The sequence below is a fragment of the Oenanthe melanoleuca genome, chromosome 8, assembly GCF_029582105.1.
Source record: "Oenanthe melanoleuca isolate GR-GAL-2019-014 chromosome 8, OMel1.0, whole genome shotgun sequence".
NCBI classification, from domain to species: Eukaryota; Metazoa; Chordata; class Aves; order Passeriformes; family Muscicapidae; genus Oenanthe; species Oenanthe melanoleuca.
This window is the reverse complement of record NC_079342.1, coordinates 19,258,787-19,286,079: the sequence shown is the minus strand read 5'-3', so window position 1 is coordinate 19,286,079 and position 27,293 is coordinate 19,258,787. Positions and strand designations below refer to the sequence as shown.

Sequence of the window (27,293 nt, the reverse complement as noted above, 5' to 3'; positions counted from 1 at the left end):
TTCTTGTTTTAGCATTGGGCTATTTTCTGTTAAATCTCCTCTTTAAAAGATAAAACAAAGCAAGATTTGCCACACATTTTCCCTCCAGCCGAGTCCTCAGGCTGGCTAAATTAGGTGATTAAAATATAGGAAGGCCTCCAGATTCCCCTCAGGACTGTTTTTAATATCTGTAAAACTGCCACTTTGTCTTGCCAAGGTAAACACCATCGCATGCAGTTCAAAGGTGAGCAAGCCTAAATGTTTCCCTTTGCCTGAAAGGAATCTGCCTCGGGACCCCGCGGGCCGTGCCGGAGGGGACGCGGCCGGGCTGGGCCGCGGCGTGGTGGCCGGAGAGGCATCTGTGTACACAACACTAACTTCTCCCACACAAATACTAAAAATTTCTCATTAAAAATTATTGCTGTGTCAACATGTGAGGCCGCTCAGCCCCCAAATCTGGAAAAGACGTTCTGGGTGTTTTTTTTTTTTTCCTTGCCTTCGGTGGGAAAGCGGCGGCAACAGTGGCAAAGGAGGAGGGGGGTGAGAGATGGGATGTGAGACTGGAGTCATCTGCTGCTGACTTTGGATCTCTTCTTTCTCCCTTGTCACTCAAGTTGGGACTTCCAACTGTTCCACTTCATCTATTTTAGTTACTTGCTACCCAGGTTTTTTCCCCCCCTCTCCTCATTCGCTCCCTATCGCAGAGCTTTATATTTCCCTCACATGGCTGGGCTGGCTGCTTGGTGTTACTTTAAATGGAAATGCAATTTTAAGCCATCTCTTTTGTCGTGGTGGCTGCAGTGCCTTCAGAGCAAAAGGTTTGCTGTTATCTCAACCCATCTACACAGATGCAGCCATAAATCTGAACGTGCTCTACCCATCCACGATCCCTTTCATGGGTGGCCAGGAATTCATAGCAAAACAGCACAAGGACCAAATATTTGATCCAGTGAGACAAAATTCATAAAGCCCCATCAATTCAAGCCCTTCATTCTGCCTTACAACAACGGGCATTTTGCCCCAACACACCAAAATAAAAATTTTAAAGTATGCTCTGTTATCAAGAGAGGTGAAGGGAAGTCACCCCAGGGAATGAAAATATGGGATGGGGTGGGGTGGAGAAGGGAGGGCAGGGAGCCAGTTGTGTACTGTAAAACCAAGCACCGCCTCTGCAAAGCATCCATCTCCAGGGAGGGCTGCTGTGGGCGGGTGGCCAGCACACCCCAGCCCTCCCTGGGCTCCCGAATCCCTGCTCTCCGTGGCACGATGCACACGGGTCTGTGCCGAGACGACATGAAATACAGCGAGCCGTAATTAACCTGATGTAATGCTATATATCAATAAGTTAAAAAACCAGCAACTTGCTTTGAGGTCAGGCACCCACACACGCAATTCAAACAGTGGAGACCTAATCCAAATTTATTGGAGTTTGTAACAGCTGGACTTATGCCTCTAATACCTTTTAAGTGCCTCTTTTAACAGTGAGCCGAGTGTGTCTTTCATTAAGGTGGAGTTGAAAGTATGCTAAGTTCATAAGCATGAAAATAGCCATTTAGTTCTCTCAGAGATTAATTCTGCCTTCAGTTTGCTCTCACTGAACCCCATTAATGTCTGGGATTTGGTGTTTAGTGTCCCATTTGCATAATCTCTGTTTATTACAGGGCCTCGATAATGTGAAAGTATTAAAGTATTTCTTTCCCAAAATACAGAGGTATTAATCTTTGAATCCTCCTAGTGTCCTTAATTTGCCATCAAATCCCACAACAGAAACAAATGTGCTTGCTAATCAGCAATCTTTTCTCGCTTATAGGCCCTGATCCAACAAGCTTTTAAGCAAACAATTTACTTTAAGCAATGAGTAGTCGTATTGGAACCAATGGAACAGCTCGTGTGCTGTGATGGATTGGGGCCATAGAAAATTGCCTTGATGAAAATGTCAATGCTCCCAAGAGCTGGTGAAAATATATTTTTATTATAAACACACAGAGGAACTGTTTTGATCTGAACATTATGGGGAACAAGCTTTGAAGCGATGCTTTTCCACGGTCAGACCTAAACAGAAACTGAATACCACCAGGTTGGATGACAGTTTAAAAAGGCAGCCCAGAGCCAGATTGATGTTTGTATATAATGAAATTCAGTATTGATGTGATATGGACACTGTCCAGCCTCTACGACTTGTTAGGGTGACGTACAGAGAATGTGGAGAAGATAAAAATCAAAGGAGCACAAGGAAAATAAGTCTCAGCACTAAAAGGAAACATTGTTTTGAAGATCTATTTTGCTGCAAGTGTTTTGAAGACAATCCACAGCCAAATGTAAAACACAGAAGTGATGATGATGGCTAAGCACCATGCACAAGATATCCATCATGCCTCATTTTAAGTCAGAAAACCAAAGCTGGGCCATTCTCCATATGTGCATTAAAAACTGGAGATGGGTTCAGAGAGCCCTCAAACCATCTCTGTCTCCACACCGATTAATGCCTGTGGGCACTCTGTGTATCCAGGTGGTTTCAGGCAGCCCTTTCCATCTCCCTCACCTGCAGAGGTTTTTGGATCACACCACTTCATAGCCAGGTACCAGCAAGACACAAGAATAGATATTATGTGGCAGCACACGGTACTGCCAGATAAGAAGTGATAACAGACAGCAGCTCAACCCCAGAGAACAGCATGGAGTTAATCCTTGATTCCTGCTGCAGCAGACAGGGAATCACCCCTGCTCTTTTATGAATATCACATGTTCATCTGTTTGCTGGATTGCCATTGTGTTGCCTGCTCTGTGATCACCACCAGGAGCCAACTGCACACGGGTCAGAGGGCTGATGGCAGCCCCAGCTGTCCCCATTCACCAGCACCTAATGGACAACACAGGTGTCCTCACCCTGGAGGTTCACCTTGCACCATACTCAGCTTGGCAGCAGGGGGAGAAGGCAGGAGTCACGCCAGAAGTATGAAACTGCAGATCCTGAAAGCATAAGGGAGTGAGGGAGGAGCATTTCTGGGCAGGAAATAGAGAGCCCTGGCTCAGACATGGCAAGGATCTGCATAAACCAGCCATAAACAGCTTAAACTAGCCCAGCTTTCCTGCCTTTTTTTTTTTTTTTTTTTTTTTTAAATCCTGTTACCTGCAAACTCAGAAAAGAGCATTTGCACTGACATAGCTTCTGATGTTTTCCATGCAGAGAGAGCAAACCACACAGTACACTGGGGAACAAAATCAACCAGCTTCTCACAGTGCTGAAAGAAAAGAGTCACTGCTGAAGAAACCAGGAAAATGGACACGAGCATCAGAAGTCTTAACTAGGGCATTGTGGAGACCAAGAACCCTTTCAGAGTTGAGTTAAAATAATAAAAAATATAAAGAAGACAAGACAAATTCAATACCAGGCCCATCACTGACTCCACCCCACCATACTGCTAAACTTCCAGCACAGAGGAAGCATCAGGAGAAGAATCACTCTCACCTCATTTTTCCCAACTTCAGCAAGCAGACCCACACACAGCACTGGGCTGGACACCTGTGGGCTGACCCAGCACAGAGTGAGGTGTATTTCCACCTGGGAGGACAGCAGTTCCTGGTAAAGAGCTCACAGGGGCAAAGGAAGAATACCAGCACTGCAGTAGAGAAAGAGGGAAGGGGAATTAAGCTGGTAAAAGAAGGGGTGAGGTGGAAGAGCACCTCCAAACTGGATGGCTTTGAAAGTGGAAAATTGCTGGACCGAGGAGAATCAGGCAAAGAGCCAGCAAGGAGCAGGCTATTCACCAGCTTCATCTGCAACAAAGCCACATCCTGACTGCAAATCTTGCAAATCAATTATGCCCACAGGTTGTTGGGTTGCAAAGGCGGGGAAGAGGGAGTTTGTTTTGCTTTTCTTAGTAAACCACAAGACCATTTCCTAGCACATTACCCCAAGAATGACAGGCAGGGCCAGGGCTGCCAGGTGCCTGGGAAGAGGCTGCCAAGTCCCAAGGATCACCATTGCTAATTGGCTCCTCTGAAATGAGCGTGACAGAGAGCCACATTTTCTCACCCACAGGTTTCAGGGTTATATTTAACTGGCTGAGGCAGAATTAAATGTCAGCTTGGCTGGAAGGAGAAAAAACAAAACAAAACAAACAGCAACAAACAAAGTGAGAACTTGTCATTAAGCCGGAGGGGAGTTGGTGCTAAGTGCACTGCGGACAGTGCCCACACACAGCCTGGCAGGCACCAGCACACGCACAGGCAACCAAGGGGTTTATCCCTTTAAAAGCACAGTTTAAATTCAGGTTGCTTATTTTGATTTGTTAGCAACACAGGGGGGGAGGGAGAAGGGACACATTTTCCCCCTCTGATTTCTGTCCTGGGTGCTCCCACGTCTCAGTTTGATTGCAGCCGCAGATTTTTCACATCCAGCAACACTGATGGCAGAAACTTGCAGCAGAAAGAGGATGGGGTGGTGAGAAGAGACAGGCTCCTCAAACATATCTGGAGCCACTGGAGGAAGTTCAATTCAGCTGGAGCACAGGTCCCTTTGAGGGTGATGAAAGAGGGTGGAGGAGGAAGGGGAGGGAGCTTTGCCTCCCCCCACACAGCACCTGCTCCAAAGCAGCAAGCAGGGCTTCTCACATCAACAGACACATCACTGGCATGGGAAGGGCAGCTCCAGACCTCCATCCTCTTGTTCCCTAAACCACAGATCTGGACTTCCTTGGGTCATGGTGCCAATCAGAGCAAAACCAAGACCCCATCCCCACCACCTGCCTGCTTCTCACCTGCCTCCAGGCATGCAGGTGTGGGAACAGCCCTTGCCACAATAGCACCCAGCCCCTTCCCCTTTGGGAGAGGGCAGTGCTGGCACATCTCAGGCTTCAAAGTCAGTGTTGGGCTGTTTGAGAACTCAGGGTCCCACTCAGGTACAGCAAAGGGGATATCTGTCCTCTGCCAAACAGGATGATGCAGGATGTGCAAAAAGGCAAGGCACATCCAAGGCCTGCTTTGGTTGTACCTCACTTGCTTTGGCTCAGCAAAGAGGGCAGGACTGAGTCTATCACTGTGCTCACCCTGCAAGCCCTTCTGTCAGGTTTATGAAGGCAAGCCCAGGACTAATAAAAATGAGTCATAGACCTTCCCAATCATACTGGACAGCACCAACTGATCCCACTCCAAAGGCAGCCCCACTCTGTGCCCTCTCTAGTGTCATGGACTGGGAAGGGAAGATCAGGATCAAGGGGAGTAACAAAGGGAGATCTCAAACCATGGGGGATTGGCTTCTTCATGTGCATTAACCACTGAGAAAATTTAAAGTAGGGGTACAGATATAACCCTAATTTTGCATTACCAGAAGATCTCTTTTCTTTCCTCCCGCCACCATAAACTATTGTTTACTCCAGCTGACTTCTTCCTCCTCCCATTCTCCAAACAAGAGAAAATGGCAAATTCTAGGAAAACAGAGTTATAAAATCAAAAGCATCCTTTCAAAACAAGGTGTTTCACTTTCCACTCAGAAGTGAGGTATCCTGGACCAAGCTGAGTCTAAAATTATGCTTTTCCAAGTCAAAATGGTCTTTGCAAATGAAATAATTGTTTTGAAGCAGTTTAACTTTGTGAAGAGAATGACAGAGTTAAATATTTTGACACTATTACATCAAAAATTCTTATTCAGTGGAAACAGGTTATTTTGACTTTTTAATCTTAACCAGGAACCAAAAATTTCAAAAACCCAACAAAATGTTGACACATCCAAATTTCCTTCAGGCTGGCAGGTCTATTTTCTAACCACCCCTTCTTAAATGAAGACGGAAATATTAAGCTTCAGCTCATATTTCTCCAGGCTTATTTTCTTTAGCTCCCATCTTTAAAAACTGGAGACCATAAATAGCCTGGGTTTTTTCCTCCAGACTGCAACACAGACTTTTAAACCAAACATTTGCAATCATCACAGCTGTAATAAGTACAACGTTTCTTCAAAGGGATTACATTGGACTGTGGTTTTCAGTATTGCCTCGTTGTCTGTTGTGAAATCTCCTCATCATAAATTAATTTGATTCTATTATCTTTCTGATACAATCTGCTTTCTGACAGATCAGTTTTAATCTTGGTTGATTCCTGTTTCTTATTGACAGCTCGGAGCACTGTTGAAGAGATGCAAGTTATTAATGTTGACAGGGTTTGTAATGGAATATCTTTTATCCAGCAACGTATCCTTTGTAATGTTTTTATTCCCCCTTCTCTGGCTACTTTAAGAGGCTAAACTGAAAAATCAAACAAGCCATACAGCTTGACTTTCCTGGAACCCTTTCCAGTTCTTTCTGGAACTTCCTTCTACATCCACTGAGGATGTTATGGTATAAGGTGTTATTCATATTGGACAAAACTACTAAAACAATAACATACTGAAGGTTAAGCACAGTGCAATCCAGTTGGAAATCCAAACTGGATCAAACAACTTAAAAGAATTTCATATTTTTACAAAATTATGTAAGTCTGCAATGCCAACCAACAAGAAAAGCAAGGAGGGAAATTAGCAAGACAGCTGATGCACTACCTAAGCTTGAGATAATACCTCCCCATGCATTACCAAACAGGACAGAAGGGAAACAAAGAGATTTGACCCACTGAGTCAGAGATAGTTGGCTGGCTCACTGGAAATTAGGCTCCTATCTGCCTTCTGTAGTCCTGATCCCTAGTAAGGGAACAAAGTAAGGGAACAAGAACCTCCTCTATCCTGCTTCACCAACTATCTTTAAAACACCCTTCCATTTCACACATGATTCATTTAGCCTTAAACGCCTATTAAACATTTTCTTGAAAACATTATAACTGTGCAAGGAACACAAGAGAAGAATTAAACTGTCACGCCTCTCCCTTTGCACCTTCTCTGCTGGAGCAAATAAATTCCAGGCACCAAAGCCTCAGCAGCAGATTGCAGCAGCTATACCAGGGACAGCAGACAAAACACCTCTAAATCGGTGTAATTCTCCATTCAGGTCCTCCTGCAGAAGTGTTTTACAGCCACCCTGGGTTCACACTGCACGAGATACCAGGATTTACGATGGGGATTTAAGCAAATCTGTAACTCCTAATGAATGGGAAAAGGCTTTTGCAGGGAGCATGACCCCCAGCAGCCTCCTCTTGGTTTCCTATCTCTCTTTGCCAAGAGTATTGTGCTGATGCTGCCACAGGCAACAGAGGGACCAGGTGTCCAGGAATGGCCCAAATAGAGCAGGAACTATTTTAACATACAGAAGGGAAAAAAAAAAACAAGCCTTGACAGTCCCAATTTCTGCTCTGAGCTTGGTATTTTCTCACTGGTCTCTCAGAAGCTGCACCATTGGGAATGCTCCTCCCAACAGCATGGCAGGAGAGGATCTCACCTCCTGCCTCACTCACAGGAATTCATAGACCAAGGCTGCCTCAGTCTGACCAGTCCTACACTGACATTTACTAACAGAATGTTTTCTCTAGATCTGTAGGTTTACTTTGACCAGCTTCCACATTCTTATCTTTCCTCCAAAGTGATCAGGCCCTATTTCTTGGTATCTTTAGCAGTAGGCTCTCAGAGCTCAGCCAGCTTGCCTTCCAGTAAAATTAATAGTACCTTTCCCTAATTATCTGGAGCCCTTGAGAGCCCTGTGTTATTACTGGAGTGTTTTTCATTAGCTGTGCTGGTTCAAGGCTGCAGGAGGATGGAGCTCAGTACAGGAGTCAAACTGTTCTGGACAGAATGAACTAGAAACCTCGTAACACAATTAGAAGTACCCACAGGGTAACATATAACTTTACTGTCAAGCCCTGAAATAACATGGCTAGCTAATGAAATAAAATAAACTTTGTTTTAATTAAAATTAAAAACATTTTATCTCTCTCATTTCAGTCTTAAAACAGGGGCAGTTCAAAAGTCACCATGGAACAAATGAGAAAAACATTTGCAAAGCGAGGGGCAGGGACGAGGGTAACATCACCAGGTCTGGAGTGACCTGCACCACAAACCCCTGGCAGCATCTTTGTCTGAAAACAGCCTGCAAGAGATGTTTGTGGAAGAGATTCCTAATGAAGACTTCAACCTAAGAAACACAGGGAAGTGTGTTTTTACCTACTACCTCCAGATTCCAGCTGAGCAGAGGGTATTCCCCCAAAACAGGCAGCACAGGGATGTGAGCTGCTCATGTGGATACAAGTGTGGCCCAAACACAAGGGATCAGATCAGAACCTCTGCCTTGGAACACTCAGGTCCCTCATGCTGGGAACAGCAGCTCTGCTCCCTGAAGGGAGTTTCATTCCACTTCTTCACCCATTGGCAGCAATTTCCCAGCAGATCTAAGTGTATGGCTTTGCTGCCACAGTCACAGTCAAAGGCAAATTTTACCCCCTCTACTCTCATTTCTCCTGGGCTCTTCCTCTTGTAGCTGATTGCTTCTTAACTGTTCTCCAAATCCTTGGAGGGGCACTCTGCTAGAGGGACACTGCTGCTTTCCTCTCACTTTCTGTGGTTATCCAGCACAGGAATGAGCTCACCTAGAGATATCCTAGCTAAACATGGTGTGTCATAGAGGCTGTGTGCACACAAAGGGAGAAAAGGGAGAGCTGGCTAAAAGAATAACCCACTTTCTTTTTTTTACATACATATATGTAAAACAGAAATTTTGGCAAAAGCTGTTGGGGCAAAAAATATTCCATGCTTGCCCAGTTTGATGAACAATGGAGGTATGTGGAAACTAGACTGCATGATCAGAGTCTGATGAAAACCAGAAATTACTCAGGGGAACCAAATCCTCTTGGTTGAAATCCCAGTTTTCTGTCAGAAGTTCTTCAACAGCTTTTCAACAGTTTCAATTTAACCTTCTTTAAAACCAGTTTGGTACCTGGTCCTGCTGTGAAGGAGATTTGAGGAATTTTCTGATCTCTTAATGCTCCATCTACAGGTATACCACCAGCATATCCACTATAGGTGTGGATGAATGCTCATTCAGAAAATGAGGCCAAAATTAAAGTACCCAAGCCCTGATTTCACAGCAAGTGGGTCTGAAATCACCTGCCCAAGCCCAACAGCTGGCTCCCTGCTTTGAGATATATCTACCATTTCCCAAAGAAACTGGAAGGATCTGTGTCTTGTTCTAGTCACCAAATGCAAAGCATGGAAAAAATAAAATCCCATACCAAAGAGGAAGTAACATCCAAAGCCAAGGAGTATTAAATAAGTTGAAATAGCCTCCCTTGCTGACTGTGAGAGAGCTCACTTGCTCTGGAAGGAATCCAGTAGATGGGCAGCTCTCTTCTATCCACAGTTTAATTAAATTCTTGACCTCAACCATTAGATTCAAGAGCCAAAACCTCGAAGTTACAGGGAAATCTGTCAGCAGCCAGGCAGGGCTGTGGCATGCAACTGTGGTGGGGACTCTGCCAGACCCAGCATTGTAGATGAATTTGCTCTTTCTACCAGATCTAATTGCCAGATGACCTGAGCTCCACAGCAAGCACCAAGGCAATGAAGGACAGTGGTCAATGTATCTGCTGCAAACCACAGCACAGGCAAGGATCTTTAGGGCTCTTTGATGCCGTGGGTACATTGCTGTCTGATTAAAACCAGCTCAAGTTTGCTTACATGAGCTGTAATCACATCCTAGAGACCTGCTTAGTGCAAAGTGTGCACTCACTATGACAAATATTAGATGTCCATTAAAAGGAAACAGACTTCCAAAGCCAGAGCAGGAAAGATTAAGGGAAGAGGTGTGAAAGGAAAAGAGCAGAGGAATAGGAACAAAAGTCTCAGAAGCAAACTCAAGATGTAGAGAAATAAGAAGTGATGTAAAAATAACACAGGAGGTCAATCACAAGTGATACAGTTCACTGTTCAAAACATGTATATCTTAAAAACAATCTGAACTTATTCAATCCAATAAAAGCACCAGTTCTCATTACATACTTACTATAGGGAAGTATTATTTCTGTGTTGGCTTACAAATTGTCTCCCTCTCTCTTTCTCAAACTCATCGCAATCTTAACTAATACAAGTAAATCTCTGCACATGAAATATGAGCCACTGGCAGCTCTCAGGCTCGCTTTTCATCCCAAGCCTAATGGGCAAAGCACTGTGATTTCATTTCACAAGCTTTTCCAACTGAGCTCAGAGTCGATCATTTGCCAGAGTTTAACTCCTGCAAACAGCCAGCTGGAACCACTGAACTTACAGGGTCAAATCCATCAAAGGTGCAACCCCAGCTAACCTGGGACACCTCGGGCCAGAGACTGGCTTGTTCCAAAGCATTAAACGTCCCTTGAGACCTGTCATCACAGAACATTGTCATAACACTTAAGCAGCTATGGTGTGTTAATTTAAAGTTGTCAAAATACTCATACAGCCCTGCTTGTGCTTCCCTTGGGTGCACACGAGAGGCCACAGAGTCCATTTATAACATGGACAGTGTCCCCAGGGGCTGCAGCTCCACGAGATGGAGAAGGGGCTGCTCAGCACAGTGGGACAGGCTTTCAGTGGAAACTCTTTGCCTCTCCAGTGCAAGGTTCTTGTTCCTTCAGCAGTGCTGCCAGGCTCAGCCACTCCTTTAAATGCCTAGAGCAAAACCATGTATTTCCCATCTTAAGTAGCATCAGCATTTGATGCTCCTCTCCAGAAAGAGGGGTCTGGTAGCTTAAAGGAATTTTAAACCCCTAACCCTCAGGCTAAAAGCCTATAAAGCTCACTAGATAGTGGGGTTTCCCTACACCCAAGGAAATGGAAAGATGTCACATGTATTCAGATACATTTGCTGCTGACTGGTTTCAAACATGTCCAAGATGAGGTGCAAGCACCTCACCTAGAACTAAAGGCTGCTATAAAGAGTGGAGCAAGTCAGACCTCAAAGCAGTGGGGTCCCATGGCTGAAAATTAAGCCTGTGATTACACACAAGAGCAGACCTCCAGTCAATTTCCCATCTCAAGAACTATTTTTTTCATCTACTGGAAATTTCTTTCTGCAACAAACAAGGAGGAAAGCCAAGGATGAGAGATGTGCCAGCCCCTGCTGACTCTACAAAGGGGCCAAAAAGTGGATCCTGGCTCCATGGCATTCTCCAACACCAATCTGGCACACTGTGGATCATCCCATGGTAGATAACCCCAGGGCTACTGCAGAGGGAACCAGAGCTCTGTGCTAGAACCCATGCATACCAAACCAGCATTGCCTTTTACAAGGACTTGGGTGTTACAGCCCTGCTCCACCCACTCCTGTGCTCTTCAGAAAACCTGAGCAGCCCAAACCAAGGCTTGCAAGAGAACCAGATCCCCAGCTCCTTGGCCAAAACCCCACACTTCTCCCAACACAGTAAAGCCTGGAGCCACCCCCTTATCCCATTTTCATCTCTTTACCAAAGTGCTGCTGGAAGAAAACACTTCTCACAGAAAACACAGTGAAAGCAGGAACTTTCTGTTAAAAATTTCGTTTTTGACAAAGGCTTCAGTTTTCAAACAGGGGTTAGGGGACAGCAAGGGGGAAATGGGTTGTCAAAAAATTCTCATAGTGCTTTCTTTAAGTGCTTTGCTGGACCTGGATACAAAGAAATAAGAGAAAGGATAAAAAGCATGCTACGAAACATATTAGAATCATTTCAATCCTTGGGAAAAGTATTTTGGTTCCCATTGCTATTAATTATATATCATAAAACTTCAAGAAAAGCATTGTGGCTACAGCCTGTAAAAATAACATCATCTTGCAAAAAAATACTTCATTATTGCTTTCTGCTTAACTGCCCTAGAACAGCAAGCTACAAGAAAGTGGAAATTTCCAGGAAATGCATTAATTGGGAAATACAGACGTGTTGGATTCCTCATCAGAGAAAAAGGCACTTTTGTTGAGCAAAGATCATTATTAAAATTCAAGTCATGCAGCTCATACTCTGAATCCAACAGGCAAGAACTTTCCATAGTTACTTATAGTACATTTTCATAGCATTAGGATGATACACAGTTAGTTCTTTTTAAGCCAATTATGCAGAACAAACAACATTATTTGGGTGGATCTAGGAAAGCAAATAATATTTGTTCCCAAAAGAGCTACATGGAGCATTCGTTGACTATTCTGCTAGGTAGGTCTCCAGATATTCACTTTTCAGTGGAGTTGGCAGGAGCCAACACTGAAATAAGGCAGCCTGACTTGTGGCTAGGTCAGTGTTACACTGAATAATGGAAGAAGGGAAAGTTAAGTCCAGATTCAAACCAATGCAAGTTTTAAAAAGTCAGAAGCCTTAATTTATGTTGGTGTTTCCACTTCAGATGGACTCAGTCAAAAGAGCAGTGTTCCCTCCACCACACACCCTGTTTGTTCTGCAGTAACTGCAATGGGGGCAAGCCCAGGAGAAGAGAGGAGGGACAGACAGCACCTCACATCCTTTGGACTCAGTGACACCAAAAGCAGCTCTGGATGCAAATCTGAACTGTCCCTAGAGGGGCTCTGATTTACAATTGTTCAGGGGCCTGGCAGCTCTCTGCCAGCAACCACTCAGGGATGCTCACTGGCAGAAAGGGAATAAAATCCTCAGCACAGCAGGTCCTTCTTAGCTGCAGATTTTGTGCCATAAGCACCAGCAGGACAATAAGCAGGAGAAAAAAAGTATTCAACTTATCCTCAATTTTGGCACACCTGAGCTACCAACTATTCTTGTTTCTCCTAGGTTATCTCACCTAAATTCCTAATCCTGTTCTTGAAACGCCAGAAGAGAAAAAAAGAAAAAGTAACTGAAATGCACATTTTACAAAGCTGTGCTGAACTTGGCAGTAGGCTCTGGATGTCCTCAGAGAGCTCAAAATTTAGGGCCTGAATCAATTCCTATTGGAGCTTTTCCATTCATTCAACAGCAAAGAAATTGGGATTGTCAGTAAGAAGACAGGCAGAGGAGGCAACTGCATAGGAAAGAGGACAGGCAGGATGCCTGGGCTGCTTTCTCATCTCCCTTGCCCAAATTCATAGCCCAACCAGCCCCTGCACCTCCCCACAACTGTTCCCCTTCCACCCCACCTTTGCAGACAGCATTGTGCCATTTTAGCTGCTGCAGCTCTGCCCAAAAAAATTTCACCCTTTTCAAAAGAGTTTCCTTCCCCATGATTCATGAGCTCACAGAGCAGAGGTGAAGCCTGGGAAAGTCCAGCCCAGAAGGGAACATTTTGGATAGGCATGAATATGTAAAAGCAGGGTGTGGAGACTGCAGGGGCTTTGCCAAACCCAGGCTGCCCGGGTGCTGGAAAAACCTCTTCCCTTCCCTGGGATCCTTGAGCAGAGCAGGGAGGCAGGAGGCAGCAAAGCATTAACAGCTTGTGCTGCAGGGTCAGGGGCTCCATCGAGGTCAAAATGCTCTTCATTCCTGGAACATCCCCAGCCCCTGGCCCCCCTTGGAACCTGGGAACTCAGCCACCTTCTCCCCACCTTCCCTGGCTGTGCCAGCCCCACGCTGGCCACCACCCAGATTTGGGGCCACTAATTCTCATGTTTGAAGTGAAAAAAAAAAATGGGGAAAGGGAAGAAGAGAGGAACCAAGACTTGGAAAGGTCAAGTGCCTTTGCCAAGGTGAAATGGCCCGGCAGTGGTGGAGCTGGCATTTGAGCACAGGAGCGCCTGTTTTCTACACCAGTGCTAAAACATCCAGACCACCCTGCTGCCTCCGAGACCACACCGCCTCTGTGAAATGTGTGGAAATTTGCAGGCATTTTCCCTGATTTTTACAGGGATTTTTTTTGTTGTTGTTCCACACTTGGCTCCCAGCTGTTTGCCAAAATCAAATTGCTGAGGTGTTTCTGTCTCTTTAAAACTTCACGAACAGACACTTGGACAAAACCCATCAGTGAATCGCAGCTGCATTTAGCCATGGCAGGCTGAAAGCAAGAAACCCAAACTCTGCCAGTCCCTCTGCCACTCCAGGCTGCTCAGAACACACAATCCCACTGGCATCACCCACAACTCCTTCACTTGCTGTGAAAGGTGCTGGTATCTGGAGAACTACACTGCTCTTTGATTTCTCCCAACAAATTAAGCAGCATTTTCTGCAATAACTGCTTTACTCCATACTTTTAAAGGAAAATAAATAAGAAAATATTCAGGTGGCCTCCTGTTCCAGTGCTACCAGGCTCTGCTGCAGCTTGTCATCCATATTTCTGGGGGATTATGACAATTTGCTCAGTAAAGCATCTGCACCTCACCATATTTCCCCAGCTTGACACCACTCTGCTATGCTTGAGACACACAAAGCCCCAGCATTTCAAAAGCCAGACAGAATCTTCTCCTGTTCCTTCTCAGCACTCATTCCTGATGGATGTGCCACAGATAAGACTTCATTCCTGCCCTCAAGATCTCTGCCAATCCCAGAGCCTTCTCCTGGACCATGCAGCTCCCTACAGACCAACCCCCAGGCACATCAGGTGTGTGAGAGGAACAGGGAAAGATATTCAAGCTTACCCCAGGCAGAGGCAATGCTTCCAGCAAAGCACATGGAGATGATGTGACTATTTTTTCCTCCTTAAAAAAAACCCCAATGTTAGACACCAACACATCTGCAAACAAATCACATTCTGCAACTTGCCACCAAGGTTCTGAACAGCAAACAAAAGGTTAAACAAACAAACCCTGAGCAATATCTCAGGCTTGACAGATGAAAAAAAAAAAAAAAAGCTTTCCGTTTCAGCCAGTAACATTTCTTCTTCCCCAGCTGTAGGTTCATATTTTTAATGTCAGATTGCAAAAATAATAAAAGGGGAGGGGGGGAGAAGACAAAGAAAAGCAAACATTTAGCTCACAACTGGATGGGAAATGAACTGGAAGCTCACATTTGTGTATATTTTTCCCTGGTGAAGAGAAGCCAGCTGGTATGTTGGAAGGTCCTGAAAACCTGTCCTGACATCAGCAGAAGTGTGAGCAGCAATACCTCTCCCGTGCTGGCTCATGCATTTTCTCCTATCTCACTTCATCTCTCACTAAGCTCGAGCGAGCCCACACTATTGCAGATTTATCGCCATCTGAAAAACATTAAATATCTCAGGGTTTCAAATATTTGCAGACAGCTGAAGAAGTGGCTGTGATGGAACTGTCTCTTTCTGGCATAAAGCTATCAATTTTCCATGAAAGTTGAGGCCTGGATTTTTATTTTTTTTTTATTTTATTTTTTTACCCCTGGTAAAAAACTGTAACAAATGACTCCCCTTTTAGCGAGTGCAAGGAAAGCAGACAGTCATTATTACCAAATGTGTGCACGCACAAGTAACTAAGGGAAAATAAATCCCATTTGAAGGTTAATTAACTAAGGCAGGGTCACAGCTTGACAATCTGCCCTCAGCAAAGGGGAAGCACAACATCGTAGGGTCTATGAAGCAGAGCCATAATGAATTGTGACTTGAGGCTTGTCTATACAGGGAAATTACTGTGCAGCCAGCTCCAAGCTGGATTTATAGTGCTCACTCCACATTTATAGCATTAGACCCTTTGTGCAGACTAATTAGGAACCAGTTTACCTCATTTACCTTCTGACAAATGCTGCTTTGCACAGAAGCCCAGGAAAGCAAATTGAGCCACATCAACTCCTTGGTTTTCAGCCTCACTGCTGGCTTTGCTCAGTGAGTAGCCAGTCCAGGCTGGGGAGTGAGAAAGGGGTGAGGACAGAAATGTTCAGCCCCCAGAATGTGAGCAAGAGCTTGGGCTTGAGCCCAGCACCCTTCAGTGCCCCCAGACCTGCACAGAAACAAGCCTGCAACAATAGTCACATCCATCCTTGTGAGAAAGCTGAGGGTGAAGACTGGAGGAGCCAGGGTACATTTGGGATCTCAGCATCTCATTCAATCCACTCCTCACTCCATCCCTGCCTGGGCTGTGGTGCCTCTCACAGCCTTGTCTGCCCAGTGGCTCAGGAAAAACCAGGATTTAACCCTGGAGGCTGCAGGGAGTCAGAGCAATGCCTGTGGGGAGAACCACACTTCCAGTGACAGCACAAAGGAGTTCTGGGGGAGCACACCAGGGCTGAAACCTAGATTTCCTCCAAGGCAATTTCTAAGAACAACCAGCTGGCTCACTTTGACTCTCCCTGGCCTCTTGGCCAAGCTGAAGGACACCAAGCCACCACCAGGCCACCACAGCACTGAACCCACAGCACACCCCCACTACAGAGGTTTTGCACAGGTTGTTCTGCTTTCCCCCTCTGCCATGCACCAAGCACAGAGGCTGCATGGAGCCAGTGTGCTGCAGAGGGGGCTGTGCCAGGCACCAGCTGGCACAGGGACAGAGGGCAGGGCTGGCATGGGCAGCTCCAGGCCAGGAAAGGTGACAGAACCAGGCTCCCACACACTGATTGACAGCTCAAGTCAAGTCCTGTAAGGTTGCTTCACAGATGCTGGGTCACACATGTGAAGGTAGTCAAGACAAAGGTGCCAAAAAGTGCTGGGGAAGGTCAAATATGCCATCCGCAGTTAAAAATAAACACACTTCTTTTGGCATTTTGGCCTTTTGAGGCACCATACAGACAGGGATGTTAACAGATGTCAGGAGGAGGAGGCGTGGGAAGAGCTGTCATGTGGGACCCTACAGACACCTAAAGTCAGTTCACCTCCCCGTGCTGCTGTTTCCCTGCAGGAACAGAAGAAAAGTAACCTCCTCTGGGGGAAAATTTTCCAGGTCTTAAGGGGTGGCAGAGGTCTGATAAGAAGGAACCCAAGCCATGGCTTTCAAGGTGAAATGTGGCTGCTTTGACACCTCATTTCCCCCATGCCAGAGAGAATGGGCAAGTTTTGGGGGTAACCTCCAGGTGCAGAACACACTTTTTGTCCAGCAGGGTCTCCAGCCCAGGGAAACAGGCAGCCAGTGGGGGACACACCATATGGTGGGCTAAAAGCTCCCCCTTTTGGGGAGATCCCTTTGGAGACAGCTCCAGCACAGGGAGGAGGTGTCTGGCAGACACATTTCCGTGCTAAAACCAGAGATAAGAGTAGAAGTGACTGCCTATCTCTCATCTGCTGTGGCAAGAATGAAAGGGGTTCACTGTGAACATTCACTCCCTCTCTTCCCCTTGGGGCTTGGAAGTTCACCATCTCCTGTCTGCAGTGAGTTTTTCATTTGTCACTTTATCTCAGTTTTCTTTTCCTGCTTACAAAGTGTGGGGTTTTAGAAAACTTCTGAGAGAGCTGCTTTACCAAAAAGGAAATTCTTAAAGCCAGCTTGACTACAAGGTGAGCCCTGCTGAAGGCTCAAGTCAGCTGGTGAAAATGCTGTCTTTCCCCCAGTAGTCCAAAACCCAAAGGACGTGGAGATAAAACCATCAGAGAAACTGCTGAAATGAGAAACAGGCACACAGGCAAGACAGAGTAAACCCCAAGAGGCACCATCTAAGCAGAACCACATGGCAATCTCAGCCTAGCCATCAAGAGATGGATTCTTTTCCTACCCGGCGCCTGCCTGTGCACTCTCCAAGCGCCTCACTGCAGTCCCTTCCAGCATAGGAGCATCCCAAGTGACCTGCCCAAAGCAACAACACCGAGCTAAAATCTCCTGCATGACCCTTTTATTCCTCTGTCCTCTATCTTGCTTCTGTTTTCCCCCCACTCCACCTTTTTTTTTCTTTCCATTCCTAAATACTCTTTCACTAGTCACTCCTAACCCACTGGGAAAAACTTCTTCACTTGAAAGGTGGTCAAGCATAAAGACAGGCTGCCCAGGAAAGTGGTGGAATCATTGTTCCTGGAAGTGTTCAAAAAACACAAAGATGTTCAGGTGGTGCTTAGGGGCATGGCTGAGTGGTGAGCCTGGCAGTGTTATGGTAAAGGTTGGACTCTGTGACCTTGAAGGGTCTTTTCCAACCTTAATGTTCTGTGGTTCTCAACCCAAGCACCTCACAAGCTTCCACAATGCTGTCATCACACTGCCAGCACTGGCCAGCTCTTGAGAAATCAACTACAAGAAAATATTCCATCATGGTGCATCAGATGAGCTCTTTCATGAGCAATTGAGGGGAAGGAAAAATACCAGTGAGAAGGGGAATTAAAAAAATAATAAAAACCTGTGGGCATATAGTTTTATTTCCAGCGGTCTGTTCCAAAGGAGAGATTCACATTCATTGCTGGATATACAGACTTCATGCCCATGAAAATATAGATGGCCCCTTCTCTATGAAAAACAGCCTGGGGTATAAAATTGGTATAAAGCTACATAGTAGAAAATCTGCAGGCTGGTCCTATGAAGTCACAGCCCACCGATGTGTGCATAGTGTCATATATTTACCTAATAAAATATAAATAATATTTTATGGAGGAGTCAATTTATGAGGCTGTGTGTATGCAGAAATGGGAGGACCTGTTTTACAGGAGGGAGGGAAGGTTAAAAGACCCGTGTTGTCATGCTGATTTACAGGCTGATTTTACAGGTATTTAAATATGATTATTTTGGGGGATGTGGGTGGTCATTCACAAGGGAAGGCTAATATCATTATTTAACGGGTTTTCATTTCTTTCTTGGGCTCATGTAGTTGTATGAAATCTAAATACACGAAACTGCCAAAAACTCCAAACATCCATTTTTGGGGATGCTTGTATGGTGCCTTTACCCAAAGCACCACAAAAACCAGGTGAGAACCTGTATTCCCCAGCCTCCAAGAGCCAGGCTGTAACATCCATGGCACAGACAAAGCCTCTGGGGACTGAAGATGTTCAGCAGCCTCCTCCAGCACAGGGAGGAAGGTGGCTTTCACCAATGCTGTCCTGACCATGAGGCTCCTCTCCCTCATGCCCTCACCTCATATTTCTATGCTGTGCACACTCATATAGTCTTATTCTTATTTTAAGAACATGAATATATACATCTGAAAACCCAAACCATTAAAAAGTAGTTGGCTCAGACTTTTACTGGAACACGTGCACAAATATGTTGTTTGGATATTTTTACGGCCATTAACTTTTCCATATATAACCCAGACCTCCCATTAGGTGTTGTGAACTGGATCTCCTCCTTACTTGCCAAGTTATATTTCAATTAAATTAAAGTCACCTTTGGTCCTAATGAACCCCCGTTGTTTGCCTAATGCCATGATTAATTCCAGCTGCAAGGAATGGTATTAGCCTGGGTGGGTACATGGTTGAGGACTCTGATTCTCCTGCAAGATTTATGGGTGCTAGAGAAGGCTCCATAACTCATGTTGCTGAGCCTATAACTTCTCAGGCAGTAAACAGAAGCCTCTGCCACAACAGGCCTCCAACTGGTGGATTCACCCTTAATTTGTTCCTGCAGCAGGAGCTTGACACAATTCTTCAGGCATGGATAAACTCTTTTTCCCCACCAAAGTTCAGCAGAGAGAGAGGCACCCCAGACTCTGCAGAGACACTTGGTGACAGAGCCAGGAGGGACTGAAGCCTGGACTGTCCATCCACACCCTCCAGAAGCAAAGGGTTCCCTCAGACCACACCAGACTCACAGGGCCCAGAAGAGAAAAGCAAACAGGGCTCAGATTTGGTGCTGTGGTCTGAGAAGTGCTGGGCTCTGGTTCTAGGGCTAAACGTCAGACTAGTCAACATGAACAGTAGTGTTGGAAATAGAAGCCACAGGCCATTGAAAGCCCAGGTCTCTCACATTCATGTCCAGCCATGAAGATGCTCAGAAGGAAGAGGATGTCTCTCAACACCCTGGCCATTACAGTGATCCTAGACACACCTAGAGCACATCTAGTGGTCCTCCAGGAGATGCAGATGAGAGACTTGGCTGTGAACCAAAACCCACCCTTTGATGAGGTCTCAGCTGCCAAAAAGGGGCTGCCTCAGTGCTGTAGCAGGACCCAGACTAGGCACCACAACACTAAAGAGCAAAGGTCCATCTGAGTCCAGAGTCACTTTCTGAACAACTTCCTATGCAGTAAAGTTTTGAATGATCAACAGCCACTGCTGAACTTCTTCATCACTGTATCTACCCCCCTTTGACCCCATTGACACTTACAGTCATGGCACCAAATGGCAGAATCCCACCACCTCCCTCCCTCTGGGGTAGCAAGGGCAGGTGCCTGCCAGGCACAGCACAGTGCTAGAGTTGTGCCAGCTCTGGCCACAGCCTCTAAATTCCCACAATACTGTGAGATCCCAAAGAGAGCATCATAGTGACCTCAAAACCCTTGAGTTCTTTTATTTTACAGGTGAACTTACTTATGGCCAGCCCCTTCTTCACTCCCTTCCCCTCTCTATTAAGGACAGAAGTTGCCTGAGTATTCAAAAACATGACAAGATTATCAGTCCTTTTATTAGTGCCAGTGGCAACCTGATACCTTGTCCCAGGCTGGCCACTTGCTTCACACCCCCCAAGCCAGCATAAGCCTTCCTTATCCATAGCTACAGAGATTTCCAGAGAAGAGAGGGAAATCAGCAAGTTTCACACAAAATGAAGTACTGTTTGGACTCTTCAGAGATAGAACAGGATAGGAACAGATGGGATACCTCAGCTGTATGAAGATTTCTGCCCTCTCCTCAATAACATCATCATTACAGAGAGAAAAAACAAAAGTGCTCTGTTGCCAGAACACTGCTTTAGGTTTGTATCTGTGAAAGACAAGACCTGTTGCTTGGCAATCTTCCCCTGGCAATCAGCCTACAGGATCAAGTCTTAGCAGAATTATCACCTATTTAAACCCAGGTATATCAGGAGTAGCTCAATCTAGATGGAGTTTAAGACAGAGATGAAAATAAGGGATATGATTTCAGAGGGGCCAAGGTAGCAGAAGCAAATATCCCTTATTCCAAGGTTCAGAATTGTCTAACTCCATACAGCAGCTCAGTATAAAACAGCCTGAGCACACATTAGCATGTTCAGTTCCCATGACTTCTCTGGCACCCACCTTACCTAGACCAGCACTGCACTTGAGCAAGAGTGAAGAGGCAGAGCCAAACCATGTTACACAACTCCACAAAGAAATACAGAGGTTCAATATGCTTCAGACAAACCCAAGAATAACCATTACACTGTGGAAAGTATTTGCCACTAAAGCATTTTTCATTAGAAGTGGCATTTCTGAGCGTTCTATCCTGCTGAAAAGCAATACCAGCCTCACATCAGAAAGTCTTTAAGAAAAATTTCCATTGCTATAATTAACTTCTATGTTGAGATTGTATTGTTCCTCTTTCACAGAAAAATCTCAGCAAAATTTCCATGGTTTACAGGCTGCCAAAAAGGTGTCCTATTCCATTTTTCAGGAAAAACTTGTGGTCACAAGGCATCTAGGAGAACTTCAAGCTATGCATGGGGTGCAGAGCAAACACAGGATCAACATCTACTCCCCTGAAACCCAAGACAAGCCAAATGAAAGGCACAGCTCATTCTGTGACACTGGAGCAGCTACAGAGTCCTATCTGTTGGCCAGCAGGAGCCATGGGACCACAGAAAAAATACAAGATCCAGGTTTGTACAGCATATTCCTTCTCCCAATACACCTTTTCTTACAAGCTTTATTATTGACTTACAAAATATGTGAAGAGACTCCAGAATGAAGACAAAACCTTAGACAAGGAATCTAAAAGGAAACCCAGGCAGCTCAAGCAAGCTGTGCCCCTCCCTGCAGCCAGCTTGGCTTCAACCCCCCCAGTGCTCCAGAGACACTCATACATGAACTGGTATGAGTCCCTACAAGACCAAATTCACTTTTTCCAGGCAGGAACAGCCCTGAATGGGTCCCTGTAATTCCCTTGATCTCTGGTTTTGGGTTGCTACACGTGCAGATTAATAGATCAGCCACTACAGGAACCTGCCCCAATGTTACTGCAAAGTGCTCTGGCTTGTGTGTTGTATTTCAGAGATGTGGAGGGGCAGGCAAGAACCTCCAAGGTAACACCTAGAACAGAATTTAACTCAGTTACCTGTGCATTGAGCCCAGTAACTTCCAGATTTCTCTGTGCAGTTTGCTCCACACTACTCAAAATAGGAGCGTGCTTGAATTCTAATTTGAATATAGATGTTGTAATCAGGTGCTGTTTTTATTCACACACCCCCAAAGGAGATTAATAATTGTATTTCCTCCTGGCAATAGCAGTCCACATACTGACAAAGTAATATTAATTTCATCTTTCTGAGATGAGAATATTGACCTTTATTCTCTTAACCTCAAGACCTAACTCCAAAGATAATGGTGATTGTTGATTTCTCCATCCCTGTAAAAAGATCAAAGCCCATCTCCCACTTTTTATACCCCTTGATCAGACTCAACTGAGCTTAAAAAATAAAGCTGCTGTCAATTGGGTAGGCTGGGGGCACAAAAAAAAAAAAAAAAAAAAAAGGAGAAAAAGAATAAAGTCTAGTTTATGTTCATCAAGACAAGGGAAGCAAAAACTATTCAACTGTCCCACAATCATGGAAATATGACCAGCTAAACCCCACAAGGAGCTCAGAACCAGATGCATCTCGTGCACACTGCTGCCCAGATAATCATTAGGAGACCAGGGAAATGTGAATGCATTTTGGAAAAAAAACACGACAGTGGAGGTTGCAGCCATGATTACCTTGGATCCACGGCTCATAAAAGCCTCATTTTCCTTCATCACAGCAGAATTTTCTTACATTTTGGGAAAAATATCAGAAACAAGAAGCCTTGCTGTTTAAGCTGCACATTTCCAGGTTGCAATCTGGAGCTCACACGGTCAGGAGATTGTGAGGCAGCTGACCCCATTCCCAGCAGAAGACATCCTGCCTAAGGACAAGGCATCCTCTCAGCACTCCTGCTTCCAAGCTAAATGCACCAGGTTGGTGCTCACACCCCCTCCTCCCCCAGCCCCACAATACCTGATCTGCTGCTGCCTTCCAGCATCCAAGCAAACCCCAGGACTGTCCATTTTTGTGGGTGCTGGTTTCCAGGACCTGAAGTTGATTTGTCAGATGCAGGAATTCCCTTTATGAAAACCACATCCTGTTCTGCTACTGAATCTTGGCTCAGGAAAGCTATCTATAACACATCTGCCCTCACTCTGCCACTTAAAGACCACTGACAAGTACAATTAACACCAGGTCAAACATACCACTGCACATTTTAGAGACTCTGGTTTCAGCTGTTGTAATGAAGCTCTTTGATTGTGCCAATGACTGGTAACAAACACCAGGACATAAAGCCAAGAAATATCTGCAGGATTTTTTTTCCCCCGAATCAGTAAGGATTTTAGCCTGTATTTTGCTTAGTAATTGAAAGAAAAGGGATTTGTTAGGATTACTGTCTCTGTATTAATATGAAACTTGTTAACTATAAATACCTATTTTATATATAGAATATAAATTATGCAGGGTTAAATGATACCCCAAACCATCTCAATATAAAGTTGAGCAGACTTGTCTTGACCCTCAGTTATTAAAGGAGGCCAGTCACCAAGGGGAAAAAAAAACAAAACAAAAAAAAAAAACCCTACAAAAATTTAGAAAACACAGAAACCATATCATTCCCAAATTTCTTCCAGGCTTGCTTCAGTCCCACTGATGCATCTTCACTTCTTATTAAAAAAAAAAAAAATGCCCAATGTCTTGTCCAGAGAGTCTGATGAACAACAGAGTGAGGATATGAAGCTAACAGGAGGCGCAGATGTATTCCCCAACTTTAGCAGCTTCAGTCTAAAACTGATTTTTTTTATAGTGCCATTAGACACTGCTCAGTCCAGGACTTGGTTTCACATGCAGGGAACACCCTGTGAAGGGTGGAGCTGCATGGACAGCACATTAGATGAGCACAGCTGCTGCTCTACTTGTGGTTTAACCCATGAAGAAGGGAGAATTCCCAGAAATCCCACATTTTGCAAACATCCTTTCCCAAGAGGAAAAGAAATAATTTTAGCATGGTTTCACAGAACCAAAAGACCTGGTTTATTGGACTGGTATTTGGTTGCACTCCCAGCTACACCTGATCCCCTTCACTGCTCACTCACCACCCCACAAAGAACACATGCAGCTAAACACTTGTCCTAAAACAGCATGTCTGGATAAGAAAAACTGAAAAAATGAATCTTCAAAAGCAGGCTCACATCCTATGAAATGTTCCTTCTGCTACTCTGGATCTCTGCAAGCAAATCACAGACTCACAGGTGTGGCTCAGCTGGTTTGTTCATTGTGAAACCTGAGATTCTGCAGTGACCTTCTCCCATCACACCAGCCTGCACTACTACATGGGACAGCTGACAACACAAATACATCCAGCCCCTTCTCTTCAGAAGGCTTCCAAAGACTTTTCGTTAAAGGTCTGCACAATGTAGCAAAACAAAAGAACATATCTTTTCAGAAAAAAAAAAAAAAAAAAAAAAACACATTCCCATCAGGGAATTGGAATATTGTTTACAAAATACATCAAAACAGCTTTTTAACCTTCCCTTTGACAATATAAATCAAAGTAACTGCCATCCATGTCACATCTCAGTCCTCAAACCTAGAGGATTGCTGCTCATTAGAAAGGGACAGAGTTGCCCTAAGCAGCACCACAGAGAACTTAGCCAGAAGGAATTTTTGAAACACCAAAGGAGAATTGTGAATAGGTATGAATAGGATAACACTGCAATAAGCCCCAAAGGGGTACAACAAACCAATAGCAATAAACTTATGACAACAATCAGCTTCACCTTTAAACTCATCTCTCCAAGAAAAGCAAACAGTTCTCACCTGTGAGCCCATGGCAGATGGTGACACACAAGGTCACAAGGATCAAGTGGCTGCATAGCTGGTGGAGCTTCTTCCTGGGAAACAAAGCTTCTCCTTACCTCACAATCCATGAGAGGTTTATAGCCAGGCACTGCTGTCCTGATGGACCACCAATCCCTGCTGCTGGCACATCAGGGCACCTTGGCAGAAGGCAAAACAGAGACTCATCACAGATGGCCAAAATGTTCCTCTCCCTCCACACCCCAACCATCCAACTCCATCTGTCAAGAATGTCTTTCTAAAGAAAAACATGGAGCATGGATTGCTCTGGTAATGGAGGCTCAAAAGCTGAAGGCAACATCCCACTGCAAATGGGCAGAAAAATCCAGGGCAGATCCTTCCCTTCCTCAATGACATCCCAGGTAGAGTCACCTTCTGGAGAAGGAGCCTGACACTTCAGTCAGACTCAGTTAGCTAACACTTTTCACCTGGGAGACTCATAGCTAAGCCCAAAATGGATTTGCTGGCAGTTTTCACCCCTTGCTGTCATATTGCTGGCACCTAGCCATAGCCCTGAGCAGTAAAACAGACAAAAGCACAGAGAAAATTATGGGATGAACTCTTGGAGCAGCCATACGCTCATCTAGAGTTTCAGACCCTTCATTTGCAAATCAGTTCTGGCTGACACTATGGCAACTGGGCCACAAGAGTCTTCCTTCTCCAAGAGGAGAGACAAATTAGCCCCATTCCTATTGCTTATTTTTTCATGCTCAGCACTAAAAGCTTTATCCAGACTACAATTATTCCATCGTTGACTTACAGCACAGGCGGCTTTGGAGGATCATCAGAAAATAAAGGAATGTCTCTTCAGCAGCAGCTCTCAACTGCTATGCCTTAAAAAAAAAAAAATATATATATATATATATTTATAGATGTCAGAGTTCTCAGAAGATAACAGAAGGAATTCTGAGCATTCAAGATGATGGCAATTTAAAATCCTTCAGTTAAACTATTTTGCCAAGGATTCTTTTAAAAAGTGAAAGGCTCATTCCACCATGTACTTCAAGAAGAAACAATGATTGTTCTCTAAAAATGTTTTAGAAATGCTTTTATCAAAAAAACTAGGAGAGAAGGCCTAATCTCTTTTAATAATTTTTTCCTCCTTTCCACCTACTTTACCTTTCCCCTACCATTTTAGTATAGAAAAAGAGGAAATGCCAGTTAAACACAAATTCAGCTCATGCTTTTTCATTCCATCAAAAATAGATTCAGAAAGTAAATAAAACACTTCTTTCCACAGGAAAAAAAAAATCACGTTTTTAGAAAAGAAAAAAAAATTAAAACCCTTCAATAAACTTCCCTTACTGAGTTTTAACCTGGTGCTCTCTCCAATTAAGGCTACACATTTAAAGTCCTTCTAACAGAGGCATAACAAACCTATATTAAGCTTGTTTATTGTTACTTGCTAGCACAAAAGTTTCTTCTTTCCAGCTAAAACACCAACCTGCAGTCACAGCCTCGGAAAGAGCTGGATCTGAGGTCAGAAGCCCTAATCCCAAAGCCTCCTTTAATTTTACAATCAACAAATTCATCCCTGGTGAATATTCCAGAGATTACTTTCCAAGAGGCAGAGTGAGATTGCCTGCCTAATTGGAGGAGAAACAGGGAAAGGAGGAAAAAGTTTGCATGAGGTTTGCTGGCAGCCTAAATATCCTATTCTCCCCCTCCACCCTCACCCCTGCTCAGCACCTTCTGCTGCACAGCTGAGCCTGCTGTGGGAAGAGGGATTTATACCGGAGAGGTGTCTTGGGCTGGGCTTGTTGTCACTGGGCAGGACCTGTTGTTAAGGGGAGGGGCTGTCCATCGAATCCTAGAATCCTGGAATCTTAGAATCACAGAACCCTGGAATGTTTCGGGTTGGAAGGAACCTTAAGGATCACCTAGTTACAACCCCCTGCCATGGGCAGGGACACTCTCCACTGGACCAAGTTGCTCCAAGCCCAATCCAGCCTTGAACTCTTCCAGGAATGGGGAACCCACAGCTTCACTGGGCAGCCTGTGCCAGGGTCTCACCATGCTCTCAACAAAGAATTTCTTCCCAGTGTCTAATCTAAATATCTTGTCTTCTAGTTCAAAATCATTCCCCTTTGTCCTGTCAGTCCTTGCCTGTGTAAAAAGTGACTCACCCTCTGTTTTATGAGCTCCTTCAAGTACTGGAAGGCTGCAATGAGTTCACCCTATTTTCGTGGCTCAACAACCCCATCTCTCTTGCCTGTGTCCATAGGAGGGCTGCTCCATCCCTCTGATGCCATTTGTTCCCTTTGGACCACTCCAGCATGTCCAAGACTTTTTGTGCTGGGCCCCAGAGCTCGATGCAGAGCTCCAGGTGAGGCCTCACAAGGGCAGAGCAGAGGGGGAGAATCCCCTCCCTTGACCTCTGGCCACACTGCTTTGGATGCAGCCAGGATTTGGGGGTTTTTTCTGTGCTGTGTGCATACCCACCTTTCCTCCACCAGAATCCCCAAGTCCTTTTCCACAGGACTGCTCTCAGTGATATTATCTCCCAGTCCATACCCATGTCTGGGATTGCCCTGACTCGGGGCAGCACCTGGCACTTGCACTACTTCAAGTTTGTGGGTTTCCCATGGCTAATTCTCAAATTCCCTCTGGGTGACATCCCATCCTTCAGGGGTGCCCTCGATCCCACATTCTGTTGAGGCCACTGATGGACATATT

General features: G+C 45.0%; 1 long non-coding RNA gene across 1 annotated transcript in view; it reads right to left on the bottom strand.

The window, feature by feature from the left end:
- LOC130256071 (uncharacterized) overlaps positions 1–25,441 on the bottom strand; it is a 200,036-nt gene extending 174,595 nt beyond the window's left edge. The window contains exons 1-2 of the long non-coding RNA XR_008841053.1: positions 25,378–25,441; positions 24,579–24,757 (exon numbers count right to left, since the gene is read on the bottom strand). This is a non-coding gene — a long non-coding RNA (uncharacterized LOC130256071). The remainder of the gene's footprint in view (positions 1–24,578; positions 24,758–25,377) is intronic.
- Between the last annotated feature and the right edge of the window lie 1,852 nt (positions 25,442–27,293).